We start from the raw sequence: 17,803 nt of genomic DNA, 5'->3' as shown, positions 1-17,803 counted from the left end.
AATAAACTGCGTGGCCCTTTGTTGCCTCTTGTCGCCAGCTTATTTCAGCTAGAATTTATCTTACACTTTTATTATTAAGCGCTTACACTAATACAAATTAAAATGAATTAGCATTTGTATAATCCTCATTTACCTTCTTACTAGGCCACTTCAATTTTTTTCAACCTGAAATGCTCTCCACCTCCATTCTACCAGGTGAACTTAGTATCTTAGAAGATATTAAGATATATTTTAAAGTTGTCCAACAGGAAGCATCCTCTGATATACTGACTGTTTCCTCCATACACACACAGTCACATGTACTCATATGCCCTGTTCTCCTCTTCCATCATCCACTACCCCTGGCAGCAAGAAGCATTAACAGTCCTCCAATATGCAAGCTTGGTCTCATATCTATTCTTTTCATCCACTGCATTCTTTACCCCACTACACTGCAATTTATTTACAACTATATCACAGAGATTATTAGCCAAATCCTATTAGATAACAGTTGAAAATAGCCAAATTTGAAAATGCAAAGGCAGAAAAAGGTGTATGGTAAACACTGCAAAGTGTTCCTTGTCAACTGCATTTTTGTCCTGGCCTTGTTGCTGTCATGTTTTAGTCTGAAAATTCCAAATATAATAGAAAGCACTTGAGTCCTGAGCAATGTCTGATATGCCAATTACAGAAATTCGCCCTTCTCATTTACACTCCTCGTGGGAAGAGTATGCGCTATGAGACAGCAGGAGTCCTCCATGCTGCAAAGCCCAGGTCAAAAGCTACAGTACATCTTGGCATCATTTTCACAGAGATTATTAGCCAAATCCTATTAGATAACAGTTGAAAATAGCCAAATTTGAAAATGCAAAGGCAGAAAAAGGTGTATGGTAAACACTGCAAAGTGTTCCTTGTCAACTGCATTTTTGTCCTGGCCTTGTTGCTGTCATGTTTTAGTCTGAAAATTCCAAATATAATAGAAAGCACTTGAGTCCTGAGCAATGTCTGATATGCCAATTACAGAAATTCGCCCTTCTCATTTACACTCCTCGTGGGAAGAGTATGCGCTATGAGACAGCAGGAGTCCTCCATGCTGCAAAGCCCAGGGACCTTCTTTTATCTCTTCTTCTTAATTTGCATTAGAATTTAAATTGGACAATGTGCTTTCTGTTTAAGCTGACATGTTGTGAGGCTGTTGGAAGCCTCACATGCCAGAGTAGTGATAGTAAGCCAGAGAGACCTAAGAATCTGATGTGTTCTGATCACCATCGTTCTCCCATTTAAAACAATGTGCCCTTAACTATGGGGTAGTCCTGGTTTTCTTCTGTCAGCTCTGTTTCTTTCCCCCTTTCTTTTCGACTCAGTGAACTTATATTCATCTCCTGAAACTCAACTCAAATATCAACTTCTTGTGAAGTGCTTTCCTAATCTGTGCGGTTACTCTTTTCCTTTATGTTCTTATGACTTCCTGAACACACCTACAATGTAACACTTATTACCTGATATTACATTCACATATATATGTTTTCATTTCACCAAAGTTGAATTATTCAAGGGCAAAGAAAGTCTTATTGTGGTTGGTTCCCTTCCTCAGGGAAGAGAACAGAGCAGCCCCACAAATGTTTATTCAATAAATGGGTCAGAGTGTTCTGGCAGGGAGGAACAATCAAAGAGTCATGATGGACAGACTCTGGCTATGTTAAAGCCATTCTTGAATTATTTTTTCCCTCCTCTTCTAAGAGAGAAGAATTATTTTTAAGATCTCTAATATGTCTTTAAAAAGTAGGGAACTTTCAGTCTTAACTGATTTATTGACCAAAGCAGATTGAACCTGTACAGGTCACAGCTTCCGAGGGATCTTTTAGTAGCCGGTTAAATGCAAAAGAAGCACACAAGCCCCAAGGCTCTTTGCAGGCAGATGTATTTTGTGAGAAGCAAACCTCTTCTGAGGGGATGGCAAAGCTTAAATTACAAAACTCAAAGTATTTGTCTGCTTTTTAGTACTGCTATTATAGAAGATAGATCTTAGGAGTATATGGATTTATTCCAAAGGTTAGCTTAGTTGCTTACCAAGATTTCACTGATTGTAGCTGCAGTATATTTTATGATGACCAGAGCCCAACAGTGAGATCTCTGCGGCCCGGCAGCAGGACCTCCTGATCCCTTCACCTCTCTGCACACCCACTCAGCCAGGCTGAACAGGGAATTCCAAGAGTCTGATGAAAAAGGAATGACATAGTCTGAAGGCACAAGATGTAAACAAGCAATTAAGAAAAAAAATTGGAACGAATATGATCAACAGGACCAAGGAGAAATATCCACCCTTATAAATATTAAAAATGGGAAACTTATAACAATAGCAACAATAATGGTAATATGCCCTTTTTCCCCATCAAAAATGTAAGTATATAAAGAACAAGGTGCTGTAAACTGAGTCCTACCACATACTGCACATCCTGTGAGAATAAATTTGAAGATAATGACAAGTAACATTCATGTGTGCATAGCCTTTGATTCCATAAGTCCAGTTCCCAGAAGCTAGCCTCAGGCAGTGACCAGAGATGAGCACACATGTTTATTCATATGGGTGTTTAATGTGTGCTATCATCATAATAAAAAATTATAAATACACTACGTGCTCAACATGAAGAATATGATAGCTCACATAAACAGTTTTATAAAAATAACTGTGAGGGGGGAGCCAAGATGGCGGCGTGAGTAGAGCAGTGGAAATCTCCTCCCAAAAACACATAGAGCTATGAAAATATAACAAAGAAAAATCTTCCTAAAATAGAGACCACAGGACACAGGACAACATCCAGACCACATCCACACCTGCAAGAACCCAGCGCCTTGTGAAGGGGGTAAGATACAAGCCCCAGCCCGGCGGGACCCGAGCGCCCCTCCCCCCGGCTCCCGGCGGGTGGAGAGAAACCGGAGCAGTTTTTTTTTTTGGCGAGCGCTTTTTGGAAGCCTTAGAGGGACGGGCCCCCGTTGCTGGGGAGGCAGGGTGGCGGGACCGGTGAGGAGGTGCCTGGGAATGGCGCCGGAGGACAAAGAATATCCCGCGTTTCTCCCTGCGAGACCTGGGGGCGGGTGCCTGAGACCGGTGCCTGAGGACGGAGGAGGTCGCGCGTTTTTCCCCTTTTTTTTTTTTTCTCTTTTTGGCAAGCGCTTTTTGGAAGCCTTGAAGGGACGGGGACCCCAGTGCTAGGGAGGCACGGTGGCGGGACTGGTGAGCGGGTGGCTGGGACCGGCGCCTGAGGACAAAGAATATCCCCCGTTTTTCCCTGCGGGACCGGTGGGCGGGTGCCTGAGACCGGCACTTGAGGACAGAGGAAATCGCGCGTTTTTCCCCTTTTATTTTTCTCTTTTCTGCGAGTGCTTTTTGGAAGCCTAAAAGGGACAGGGACCCCGGTGCTAGGGAGGCAGGGCGGCGGGACTGGTGAGCGGGTGCCTGGGACCGGCACCTGAGGACAAAGAATATCCCGCATTTTTCCCTGCGGGACCGGTGGGTGGGTGCCTGAGACCAGCACCTGAGGACGGAAGAAATCGCGCGTTTTTCCCCCTTTTTTTTCTCTCTTTTTGCCAAGTGCTTTTTGGAAGCCTTGAAGGGACAGGGACCCCGGTGCTAGGGAGGCAGGGCGGCGGGACTGGTGAGCGGGTGCGTGGGACCAGTGCCTGAGGACCAAGAATATTGAGCGTTCCTTCCCTGCGGGACCGGTGGGTGGGTGCTTTTTGGAAGCCTTGAAAGGACAGGGACCCTGGTGCTAGGGAGACAGGGCAGCAGGACCAGTGCGCGGGTGCCTGGGACCGGCACCTGAGGAAAAAAAAAAAAAAAAAAATCGCGTGTTTTTTCTTTTTTTTTTCCTTTCTGTTCCCTCTCTCATTGTTGCTGTTGTTGTTTTGGTTTGGAGAGTGCTTTTTGGAAATCTTAAAGGGGCAGGACAGGTCACTTAGACCAGAAGCAGGGAATCTGGGGATCTCTGGGCACTCTAACCCCCTGGGCAGCAGGGAGCACAGAGGCCCCTTACGGAGATAAATAGTCTCCTGGCTGCTCCCCCTCTAACGGGGCTCCACCATTTTGGAGGAACAGCCCCAGCCAGGCCAAGCCCACAGCAACAGTGGAGATAAACCCCAAAGCAACTGGGCAGGAAGCAGAAGCCCTGTCTGCGCACAGCTGCCCAGCACAAGCCACTAGAGGTCGCTATTCTCCCAGGAAAAGGCTACAAACCAACAAGAAGGGAAGCTCTTCCAGCGGTCACTTGTACCAGCTCTGCAGACTATCTCTATCACCATGAAAAGGCAAAACTACAGGCAGACAAAGATCACAGAGACAACACCTGAGAAGGAGACAGACCTAACTAGTCCTCCTGAAAAAGAATTCAAAATAAAAATCATGAACATGCTGACAGAGATGCAGAAAAAAATGCAAGAGCAATGGGATGAGATGCAGAGAAAAATGCAAGAGCAGTGGGATGAGATGCAGAGAAAAATGCAAGAGCAGTGGGATGAAGTCCGGAAGGAGATCACAGATGTCAGGAAAGAGATCACAGAAGTGAAACAATCCCTGGAAGGATTTATAAGCAGAATGGATAAGATGCAAGAGGCCATTGAAGGAATAGAAGCCAGAGAACAGGAACGTATAGAAGCTGACATAGAGAGAGATAAAAGGATCTCCAGGAATGAAACAACACTAAGAGAAATATGTGACCAATACAAAAGGAAAAACATTCGTATTATAGGGATACCAGAAGAGGAAGAAAGAGGAAAAGGGATAGAAAGTGTCTTTGAAGAAATAATTGCTGAAAACTTCCCCAAACTGGGGGAGGAAATAATCGAACAGACCATGGAATTATACAGAACCCCCAACAGAAAGGATCCAAGGAGGACAACACCAAGACACATAATAATTAAAATGGCAAGGATCAAGGACAAGGAAAGAGTTTTAAAGGCAGCTAGAGAGAAAAAGGTCACCTATAAAGGAAAACCAATCAGGCTAACATCAGACTTCTCAACAGAAACCCTACAGGCCAGAAGAGAATGGCATGATATACTTAATGCAATGAAACAGAAGGGCCTTGAACCAAGGATACTGTATCCAGCACGACTATCATTTAAATATGATGGTGGGATCAAACAATTCCCAGACAAGCAAAAGCTGAGGGAATTTGCTTCCCACAAACCACCTCTACAGGGCATCCTACAGGGACTGCTCTAGATGGGAGCACCCCTAAAAAGAGCACAGAACAAAACACACAACATATGAAGAAGGGAGGAGGAGGAATAAGAAGGGAGAGAAGAAAAGACTCTCCAGACAGTGTATATAACAGCTCAATAAGCGAGCTAAGTTAGGCAGTAAGATACTAAAGAAGCTAACCTTGAACCTTTGGTAACCACGAATCTAAAGCCTGCAATGGCAATAAGTACATATCTTTCAATAGTCACCCTAAATGTAAATGGACTTAATGCACCAATCAAAAGACATAGAGTAATAGAATGGATAAAAAAGCAAGACCCATCTATATGCTGCTTACAAGAAACTCACCTTAAACCCAAAGATAAGCATAGACTAAAAGTCAAGGGATGGAAAAACATATTTCAGGCAAACAACAGTGAGAAGAAAGCAGGGGTTGCAGTACTAATATCAGACAAAATAGACTTCAAAACAAAGAAAGTAACAAGAGATAAAGAAGGCCACTACATAATGATAAAGGGCTTAGTCCAACAAGAGGATATAACCATTCTAAATATATATGCACCCAATACAGGAGCACCAGCATATGTGAAGCAAATACTAACAGAACTAAAGAGGGAAATAGACTGCAATGCATTCATTGTAGGAGACTTCAACACACCACTCACCCCAAAGGATAGATCCACCGGGCAGAAAATAAGTAAAGACACACAGGCACTGAACAACACACTAGAACAGATGGACCTAATAGACATCTATAGAACTTTACATCCAAAAGCAACAGGATATACATTCTTCTCAAGTGCACATGGAACATTCTCCAGAATAGACCACATACTAGCTCACAAAAAGAGCCTCAGTAAATTCCATAATATTGAAATTCTACCAACCAATTTTTCAGACCACAAAGGTATGAAAGTAGAAATAAATTCTACAAAGAAAACAAAAAGGCTCACAAACACATGGAGGCTTAACAACATGCTACTAAATAATCAATGGATCAATGAACAAATCAAAATAGAGATCAAGGAATATATAGAAACAAATGACAACAACAACACTAAGCCCCAACTTCTGTGGGATGCAGCGAAAGCAGTCTTAAGAGGAAAGTATATAGCAATCCAGGCACACTTGAAGAAGGAAGAACAATCCCAAATGAATAGTCTAACATCACAATTATTAAAACTGGAAAAAGAAGAACAAATGAGGCCTAAAGTCAGCAGAAGGAGGGACATAATAAAGATCAGAGAAGAAATAAACAAAATTGAGAAGAATAAAACAATAGCAAAAATCAACGAAACCAAGAGCTGGTTCTTTGAGAAAATAAACAAAATAGATAAGCCTCTAGCCCAACTTATTAAGAGAAAAAGAGAGTCAACACAAATCAACATAATCAGAAATGAGAATGGAAAAATCACGACAGACTCCACAGAAATACAAAGAATTATTAAAGACTACTATGAAAACCTATATGCCAACAAGCTGGAAAACCTAGAAGAAATGGACAACTTCCTAGAAAAATACAACCTCCCAAGACTGACCAAGGAAGAAACACAAAAGTTAAACAAACCAATTACAAGCAAAGAAATTGAAACAGTAATCAAAAAACTACCCAAGAACAAAACCCCGGGGCCGGACGGATTTACCTCGGAATTTTATCAGACACACAGAGAAGACATAATACCCATTCTCCTTAAAGTGTTCCACAAAATAGAAGAAGAGGGAATACTCCCAAACTCATTCTATGAAGCCAACATCACCCTAATACCAAAACCAGGCAAAGACCCCACCAAAAAAGAAAATTACAGACCAATATCCCTGATGAACGTAGATGCAAAAATACTCAATAAAATATTAGCAAACAGAATTCAACAGTATATCAAAAGGATCATACACCATGACCAAGTGGGGTTCATCCCAGGGATGCAAGGATGGTACAACATTCGAAAATCCATCAACATCATCCACCACATCAACAAAAAGAAAGACAAAAACCACATGATCATCTCCATAGATGCTGAAAAAGCATTTGACAAAATTCAACATCCATTCATGATAAAAACTCTCAGCAAAATGGGAATAGAGGGCAAGTACCTCAACATAATAAAGGCCATATATGATAAACCCACAGCCAGCATTATACTGAACAGCGAGAAGCTGAAAGCATTTCCACTGAGATCGGGAACCAGACAGGGATGCCCACTCTCCCCACTGTTATTTAACATAGTAATGGAGGTCCTAGCCACGGCAATCAGACAAAACAAAGAAATACAAGGAATCCAGATTGGTAAAGAAGAAGTTAAACTGTCACTATTTGCAGATGATATGATACTGTACATAAAAAACCCTAAAGACTCCACTCCAAAACTACTAGAACTGATATCGGAATACAGCAAAGTTGCAGGATACAAAATCAACACACAGAAATCTGTAGCTTTCCTATACACTAACAACGAATCAATAGAAAGAGAAATCAGGAAAACAATTCCATTCACCATTGCATCAAAAAGAATAAAATACCTAGGAATAAACCTAACCAAGGAAGTGAAAGACTTATACTCTGAAAACTACAAGTCACTCTTAAGAGAAATTAAAGGGGACACTAATAAATGGAAACTCATCCCATGCTCATGGCTAGGAAGAATTAATATCGTCAAAATGGCCATCCTGCCGAAAGCAATATACAAATTTGATGCAATCCCTCTCAAATTACCAGCAACATTCTTCAATGAATTGGAACAAATAATTCAAAAATTCATATGGAAACACCAAAGACCCCGAATAGCCAAAGCAATCCTGAAAAAGAAGAATAAAGTAGGGGGGATCTCACTCCCCAACTTCAAGCTCTACTACAAAGCCATAGTAATCAAGACAATTTGGTACTGGCACAAGAACAGAGCCACAGACCAGTGGAACAGATTAGAGACCCCAGAAATTAACCCAAACATATATGGTCAATTAATATTTGATAAAGGAGCCATGGACATACAATGGCAAAATGACAGTCTCTTCAACAGATGGTGCTGGCAAAACTGGACAGCTACATGTAGGAGAATGAAACTGGACCATTGTCTAACCCCATATACAAAGGTAAACTCAAAATGGATCAAAGACCTGAATGTAAGTCACGAAACCATTAAACTCTTGGAAAAAAACATAGGCAAAAACCTCTTAGACATAAACATGAGTGATCTCTTCTTGAACATATCTCCCCGGGCAAGGAAAACAACAGCAAAAATGAGCAAGTGGGACTACATTAAGCTGAAAAGCTTCTGTACAGCGAAAGACACCATCAATAGAACAAAAAGGAACCCTACAGTATGGGAGAATATATTTGAAAATGACAGATCTGATAAAGGCTTGACGTCCAGAATATATAAAGAGCTCACACGCCTCAACAAACAAAAAACAAATAACCCAATTAAAAAATGGGCAGAGGAACTGAACAGACAGTTCTCCAAAAAAGAAATACAGATGGCCAAGAGACACATGAAAAGATGCTCCACATCGCTAATTATCAGAGAAATGCAAATTAAAACTACAATGAGGTATCACCTCACACCAGTAAGGATAGCTGCCATCCAAAAGACAAACAACAACAAATGTTGGCGAGGCTGTGGAGAAAGGGGAACCCTCCTACACTGCTGGTGGGAATGTAAATTAGTTCAACCATTGTGGAAAGCAGTATGGAGGTTCATCAAAATGCTCAAAACAGACTTACCATTTGACCCAGGAATTCCACTCCTAGGAATTTACCCTAAGAACGCAGCAATCAAGTTTGAGAAAGACAGATGCACTCCTATGTTTATCGCAGCACTATTTACAATAGCCAAGAATTGGAAGCAACCTAAATGTCCATCGGTAGATGAATGGATAAAGAAGATGTGGTACATATACACAATGGAATACTACTCAGCCATAAGAAGTGGAAAAATCCAACCATTTGCAGCAACATGGATGGAGCTGGAGAGTATTATGCTCAGTGAAATAAGCCAAGCGGAGAAAGAGAAATACCAAATGATTTCACTCATCTGAGGAGTATAGGAACAAAGGAAAAACTGAAGGAACAAAACAGCAGCAGAATTACAGAACCCAAAAATGGACTAACAGGTACCAAAGGGAAAGGAACTGGGGAGGATGGGTGGGCAAGGAGGGATAAGGGGGGGGAAGAAGAAGGGGGGTATTAAGATTAGCATGCATGGGGGGGAGGGAGAAAGGGGAGGGTGGGCTGCACAACACAGAGAGGACAAGTAGTGACTCTACAACATTTTGCTAAGCTGATGGACAGTAACCGTAATGTGGTTGTTAGGGGGGACCTGATATAGGGGAGAGCATAGTAAACATAGTATTCTTCAGGTAAGTGTAGATTAAAAATTTAAAAAAAAAAAAAAGAAAGAAAGAAAGAAAAGGGGGATTACTCCTTAACAGGATAAAACTATTGGTAAATCAAAGATCAACGCATGCTTTAAATATCCTTAATGTTGATCACTTAAAGGGTGTCAGATGATCAGCTATGGAGGTACTCTTTTCTGATAATATTCCTTTCTCTTAATTAAAAAAAAAAAAAAAAAAGCAGTTACTGTGTGCTGACCTCCAATGAGTTCTGCACAGTGGTATAGAGGGCATGTCAAAGTGTGGGCAAAGGGTCTGTTTGTTTCTACGCAGAAGATCAAGGCCTAGCTTGGATACCCAGAAAATGAACTAAGATACGATATGAGGAGGAGCTTCCGGCATCAGCACTCTCTGGAGGACTCGTGCCGGGGGATGATCATCAAAAAGCCTCCACAGGGATCCGGACGATGCTGCGGTTGTGGCTGCATCCAGCCTACCATCTCCTGGACTTGCCATAAGAAGGAGGAGGGAGATGTCTAGGCTGGCATGTGCATACAGTGAGACAACGAATTTGACTGGATCTGTACTGTTGGAACTCAACCAGGAGTTGGGAGGGGTGCAAGTTGTAGCACCCCAAAATCTCATGACTATAGACTATCTATGGTTAAAAGAACATATGGGATGTGAACAGATCCCAGAAATGGGCTGCTTTAATTTGTCTGATGGTTCAAGTACAGTTGGAAAATATCCATCATATCATAGATAAATTTTCACAAATGCCTAGGGTGCCTAAATGGTTTTCTTGGCTTCACTGGAGATGGCTGGTAATTATAGATTTGCTTTGTTTATGTCACCGTATTCCTATTATGTCAATATGTGTGTGCAAATTAGTTAGTAGTTTAAAACCTATACATACTTAAGGTACTATACAAGAAGATATGTCAAAGAAATAATCAATCCTCCCAAGTTTCCTTCATATGCTACATCTATAGCTTTTCTTCTTCCTTCCTAATTACAAACTTTAAATAGAATTCGTGCCTCATATCGAATTTACCGAGTATCATAATTCCTCCAGGTGGTAAAGATACCTCGAGACAAGTGCTGGGCATAGAAGCCACAGGGCATAAATCTGCAAAGAAGTAAAAAGCTAACCTTTGCAAACAATATGGCTTCTCTCTCACTTACCAACTTTACATTTCCCTGTATGGCCCCGGAAGATGACTGGTTAGCCAGAGACGGGTAAGATTCCTCAAGGGAGGAACAACCTAAGACAGGCACAGTCGCAGGGGGGCCATCAGGTGAGAATTTGGGGATCAACAGAGGTGAGGCTCAGAACCTCACCCCCCCTGCTTTGAGAGAAATCTTCTGCATCCGTGGATGTCTTGCTGCCCTTGTCTAGCCTGGATTAATACTTAGTCCATAGGCACACACCTGATCATCTGATCATCTACATTTGCCTTCTTACAGCACTAAACTATGTTTTCTACCTTTATCTTGCATCTACCTACCACTTCAGCATTTTATTAAAAATAAAAATAATAATAATAATAGGAGAAATGTGGGATCAACATATAAATCAAGTACAAAAATCAAATGAATATTCATATTTGACCTGATGGTTTATAGGTCATATTGCATGATCAAAACCGAAAGTTTCTGTGATGACTGCCCTTGTACTGTTCACCATGTAAGAATTTATTCACTCTGTAAGAATTCGTTCACCATGTAAGAACTTGTTCGTTATGCTTCAGAAGATTGGAGACTGACGAGAATTAGGCTTGAGATGGATTAATGATTGTACATTGAGCATTGACCCCCCTATACTGAATTTTATTGTTGTTAACAACCATTTGATCAATAAATATGAGAGATGCCCTCTCAAAAAAAAAAAAAAAAAAAAAAAAAAAATAACTGTGAGAATCTGTAGAGATGAACAAAAGAACAGAATCACAGTTTATGAGAAATATATACAGTAGGTTTATATATGTTTACATTTGCAAATGTATATGTAGGCAACAAGCCTTGGAATAGGATTTAGTGTTTTTATACCTTGCTAAAAATAAATCTTAATGCACCAAGAATTTATTGAAACATGGATATTTTATCAGAATTCATTAAAAAGTGTATGTTGTGGGGAGCAGGTGAATGCTCATCCAGAAAACACGATTTTCCTGGAGCAAATTTTCCATCATTCACTCAGAAGTCAAGCTTTACATTTTGAGATTCCATTCCTGTTACTCATCCTTGGGGTTACTCTAAACTACCACGATCATCACCATCCAAAAAACTTCATTTTCTTTTTTATGCTGAAGATGCTTTTGTCTTTCCCTATAAAATTCTTAATGCTCTGCAGGTGTGCACAAACATAAAAGCACTGATTATGAAATATCAAACTTATAATATATGAAAGTGTCAGTTATTAGAGAATTTCCCTTCTGTCACCAACAATTCAGAGCACAGAGAATCATAATCTACTCAGAAGCAGTTGCATGTAGAAGCCAGAGAGATGCAATGTGCTATAACTCACAATTAGTTTATTACATTAGCAACTTCTCGGCCTGTGAAATCTTCCTAGGGCTGAGAATGTTGCACTGTAGGAAAACGAGGAATTTCAGGGTCAGTAAGCACTTTACAATCTTTAGGATCAAGTGTTTTTATATGGAAAGCAAAGCAAATGATGAGTGGACTCTGAGTCTCATTGTGAATGGAGCAATTAGCTCTTTTTAAAAGGTGTATTACAATACCTTATGAAGAGGCTCTGGAAAGGGGAAACACTGCTGAAGTCTTTCACTGCCCTGAAGGCACAGACATGCAGGACATTATAGCACAGGGCCACTCCAACTGGTATTAAAGCAGGGCCAGGATGTGGTCTTGATTAGTGGCCTACAACATGCTCCGGGCAGAATTTGGTAATGAGCAGTTAGGAACCTTTATAGCAATTTGTGAATGTCTGTTGAATTTAAGAATAAAAGAAATAGGTTTGTAGTTTTCTGACCTTATTCTTTATTTATTTATCTAGTAAATCACTTTTATTTAATTGTTTTATAAGTGTCTGTCAGATTGCAAGAATAGATATAGATAGATAGATATAGATAGATGATGATAGATAGATAGATAGATAATAGATAGATAGAAAAAATGAACTAGTTCTTCACGGATAGCTTGAGAAGCACTGTTTTAGCAGACTTGTGTCACCATTTTTCTCAGGCAAAATGAAGGCAGTTCACTGCTCAGTCCCTATCTATTTATATTTTCTCTCTAAACTTACTAAAAAACCATGAAATATAAAACAAAACTTAGTGCCTTTGGCTAGTGCCACCGAACAAATGAAAGACAAATTGTAGGAAACACATTCAAGAGGAAGGATGTACTAAGACATGGAGAAGGAGAAACAGGAAGAAAATGAAAGAACAGTAATGACTCAATGAAATAAGATGAGAAAAAAACAAGGACTATGTCTTAGTCCTATATATAACCTCAGCAGCTAACATTACTCAGCATATAATTGGCACATAGTAAATAAATGTTGAATTAAATAAATGGTAAATGTTTGTCTGACATTTGGTAATTCTCCTCCTTTCCCCTGTCCAACAACCTCCCTCTACTACAACCCAGAAAAAAAGAGGAATTTTTTTATTAATTAGTCTAGTAGGTGAATTTAAGAGTTACATGAAAAACAGTACTGCTCTGTAAGGAAGGCCATCTATGACTATATCACGGTTCATGTCATTTCTGGGTTCTTTCCTGCTCATGTCACCACACATTAGATACCCCACATTATGATTTTCTTGATTTCCCCCTTGATACCAGCTATTGTGTGAGACAGATTGTTACTGAAGTTTTGATTAAAGGGGAATGATTTTAGTATTACATGATACAGAAAACAATTTACATTAAACACCATGACCTGTAATGTCACCGGTCATTCCTCCAAGGGTATGCTCAATCTTGCCCCTACTTTGGCTTCATCTTACTTCCATTTTTCAAAAGCCATTTTCACCCTCTGAGGGTCTTCTTCCTCAATATTCCTTATTACAATCCAATGTACAGATATCTGTTGACCCATATATAAATTTCTAACTAGCAGAAAGAGAAATTAAGAAAGTAATCCCACCCAAATGAATAGAATACCTAGGAATAAATCTGATCAAGTATGTGAAAGACCTGTAATCTGAAAACTAGAAAACACTGATGAAAGAAATTGAAGATGACACAAGTAAATGGAAAGATAGTCCATGCTCATTGATAGGAATAATTAATATATAAAAAATAGCTCTCCAAAGAAATCTACATATTCAATGAAATCACTATCAAAACACCAATGATGTTTTTCACAAAACTAGAGCAAATTATCCTAAATTTTTATGGAACCACAAAAGACCTCAAATACCAAAGCAATCTTGAGAAAAAAAAGAACAAAGTGGTGTGTGTGGGGGGGGAGGTGGATATTACACTATCTGGTTTCAAACTATACTACAAAGCTACAGTAATCAAAACAGTATGGTACTGGCACAAGATCAGACCCATAAATCAATGGAACTCAAAAATAAACCCATGCTTACATGATTAATTCATATATGATAAAGGAGGCAAGAATGTACAGTGAGGAAAAGACAGTCTCTTCAATGAATGGTGTTAGGAAAAGTAGTCAGCTACATGCAAAAGAATGAAACTGGGTCACTGTCTTACACTATATACACAAAAATACACTGAAAATGGATTAAACATCTAAATGTGAAACCTAAGACCATAAAACTCCTATAACAAAACATAAGTAGTCAGCTCTTGAACATCAGCACTAGGAATTTTTACTGGATATGTCTCCCCAGGCAAAGGAAACAGATGCAAAAATAAACAAGTAGACTACATCAAACTAAAAAGCTTCTGCATAGCAAAGGAAACTACCAACAAAATGAAAGACAATCTACTGAATGGGAAACTATATTTACAAATGATATATCTGATCATAATGTTCAAAATATATAAAATGTCCAAATCATACAACTCAATACCCCCCAAAAAATAAACTGATTAAAAAATGGGCAGAGGATATAAAGAGACATTTTTCCAAAGAAGACATACAGACTGCCAACACACACACGAAAAGATACTCAACATCATTAATCATCAGGGAAATGCAAAACTCAACTTCAATGAAATATCACCTCACACCACTCAGAATAGCTAATATAAAAAAATAAAAAAAGAATAACAAGTGTTGGCAAGGGAACCCTGTACATCATTGGAGGGAATGTAAATTGGTACAGCCACTATGGGAAGCAGCATGGAGGTTTCTCAAGAAAATAAAAACAGAAACATCATATGATCCAGTTATTCCACTTCTGGGAATTTACCCCAAGGAAACAAAATCACTAATTCAAAAAGATATATGCATTCCTAGGTTTATTGCAGCATTATTTACAATAGCCAAGATATGGCAGCAACCTAAATGTCCATTGATAGATGAATGGATAAAGGAGATCTGGTACGTATATACAATGGCATATTACTCAGTCATAAAAGAGAATGAAATCTTACCATTTGTGACAACATGAATAGATCTAGAGGGTATTATGCTCAGTGAAATAAGTCAGAGAAAGATGAATACTGTATGATTTCACTTATATGGGGAATCTAAAAAATAAATGGAAAACCAAACAAAAACTAGAAATAGACTTATAAAAACAGAGAAGGGACTGGTGGTTGCCATAGGGATGGGCAGAAGGGGTGGAGGGATGGGTGAAATAGGTGGAGGGAATAAAGAGGTAAAAACTTTCAATTATAAAATAAATTCATCATGGGGGATGAAATTATAGCTTAGGGAATATACCCAATAATGTAGTATCTTTGTATGTTGACAGATGATAAGCACAGTAATCATGGTGAGCATTTAATATGATTTTAATTGTTGAACCACTATGTTGTACATCTGAAACCAATATAATACTGCATACCAACTATATTTCAATTAAAAATGAAACAAACAAAACAAAAACCAATAATAATCCAAATTCCCAGATTCCTGTTACTTTTGTGGAATAATAAAGTTCTTTTTCAACCATCCAGTTATACCCAGGGGGCCCACAGTTATCAAACAGAAGTGTCAATTACACAACATCAAGACTTATCAAGATATTTTTCCATAATAACATACCAACCACCTTACTTCCTTTATAATGTAGGAGCACACCAGCCATTTTGTTTCCTATGTAGTTTGTCTTTCTTTCCCTATTTGATATTTAAACATCCATCAATGGAAAAGTACTTACTGGTAAAGTTCCACATTGTCTAACACCATACCAAGTACTTTAAATTGTTCATAAGTATAACATTTGGTCTTTGACATCAAGTAGAAAGGAGACCCACATGAGGTACCCTGGCATATTATAAGACTAAACTATGTGGTACCTTAGATTCAGTACTAGTCAGTGTATTTCAATTTAAACCAAACCATGCACCAATCAAGACATTGACTCTTGGTTGGTGGAGGAGGAAGCATGGATTGACATGTGAATAAATCATAACATAACATAATATGTTTAATAATGCAGATACATACTGAAGGGGTTCAAAACAAGTCTCCCCCCAAAATTGGGCATGTGGACTATTTTGAGCTAAAGGCTATCAAAACCCAGCAGACTCAAGAAAAATTTGTACCTCTCACTTAAACTACCTAAAATAATTTAGATAGGTATTCTGGCCCAGAAAGAGAGCTACTAGAACTAACTTACTTATCAGAATGACCCATCTGTGTGACAGGATAACCATCTATTTACCAAACATCTGCTCTTTTTATCATCCTGTGAACCATGCTCCTCCCTGTGAAGCCCCAGGCCATTATCCCATTCCTTAGCTCAAGATACATAAGCCTCAATTGCCAGGCTTGTTCTTACGGGGCCTGCACTTCTTATGTAATTATGTTTGTTTTTCTCCTATTAATCTGTCTTACGTTCATTTGATTATTAGACCAGCTAAAGAACACAGAAAGGCTTAAAGGAAATTTTTTTCCTCCCCAGCAATACAATAAACAAAAGTCATATAAAAAGAATGATTAAATGTGTACCTACATGATGAATTCAGTGGAAGTTTTATAGGGGAAGTGATGATCCTGTAGAGCTTTAAAAGTTAAATCTCCAGGTAGACAGAAATGGGCAAAGGGTTGACATTCAGAACAAAACTGTGTGCTAAACTACAGAGAAATAAACCAGTGTATGATCAGAGAGCTATAAAAAATTGCCATGGGTAGAGGTTAAAAGTCTACAGAAGAACAGAGACAGATGAGGATCAGAACAGGATGATCATTGAGCTATGAACAGCAGTCACTGTTACAGCCATTTACCTCTGACAGATCCCCATGTGTCCACCTGAGGGACTGAGTCACAGTGGGCCTAAGCCAGTCTGGGAAATGCCATTCTTTGTTGTCAGATATTAATCTGTGGCTTTGCATATGATACAATTTTGGCCAAAAAATCATAAGAGAGTGCTGCAGACATTTTGTAATCCAGAGGAGAGGGTAAGAGTATGACAGGGATAATGACCTAGATATTGATCCAATTCATATTGATCCAATATGAATCTAGCTACCTTCATATTCTACTTAAGAGATAAAATGAAACACCTTATGTCACTTTAAAAAGGTTACCTGTTATTTGCAGTCACAGACATCCTTGTTGACACAGCACATTCAAGCGCTAATTATCTAGCATGGACAAACTATAGAATACCAGAGAAAAATGGCTTAAAATAGGCAGGAATAACTTTAAAGAGGTGGTGTGGCTTCAGCCAGAGTAATCAAACCAATGCCCTTGTAGTGCCTTATAAAAGAACAAAGTAATATATTATTGAAAGAAAAAAATGATCATGAATGGGAGTAAGAAGAGTGTTTTCAAACAAAGAAATGAGCAGACTGGGAGACCCATGGAGAAGTATGTCAGGAGAGAGGAACAAACAGGTGGCTTTGATGTCTTAGCTTAAGGGAGTGAAGCTCACGTGAGGAAGAGAAAGAAGCAGAACCCAGCCATGTGTGACTCCCCACTCATGCTTTTTTTAACTACACCATGTTGTCTTTCAAGGTGGAGTGAAGGTAACTTAGAAAGGAGACATGAAGACCCATCAAGAAGTTACTGTGATGATTCAGGTTGGGGATGTGACCTCATACCTGCCCTAAACTAAAATCACCACTCTCCTCTTAACTCCTCCTGGGAAGTGATACTTGGACCAACGTCTGCACACTGTTGCTGAATGCATCTTGGCCATGTTCTCTGCATAAAACTCTTCAAACTCTTTTCATTATTC

This window comes from Manis javanica, chromosome 15 (genome assembly GCF_040802235.1).
Source record: "Manis javanica isolate MJ-LG chromosome 15, MJ_LKY, whole genome shotgun sequence".
NCBI classification, from domain to species: Eukaryota; Metazoa; Chordata; class Mammalia; order Pholidota; family Manidae; genus Manis; species Manis javanica.
This window is presented reverse-complemented; position numbering follows the sequence as displayed.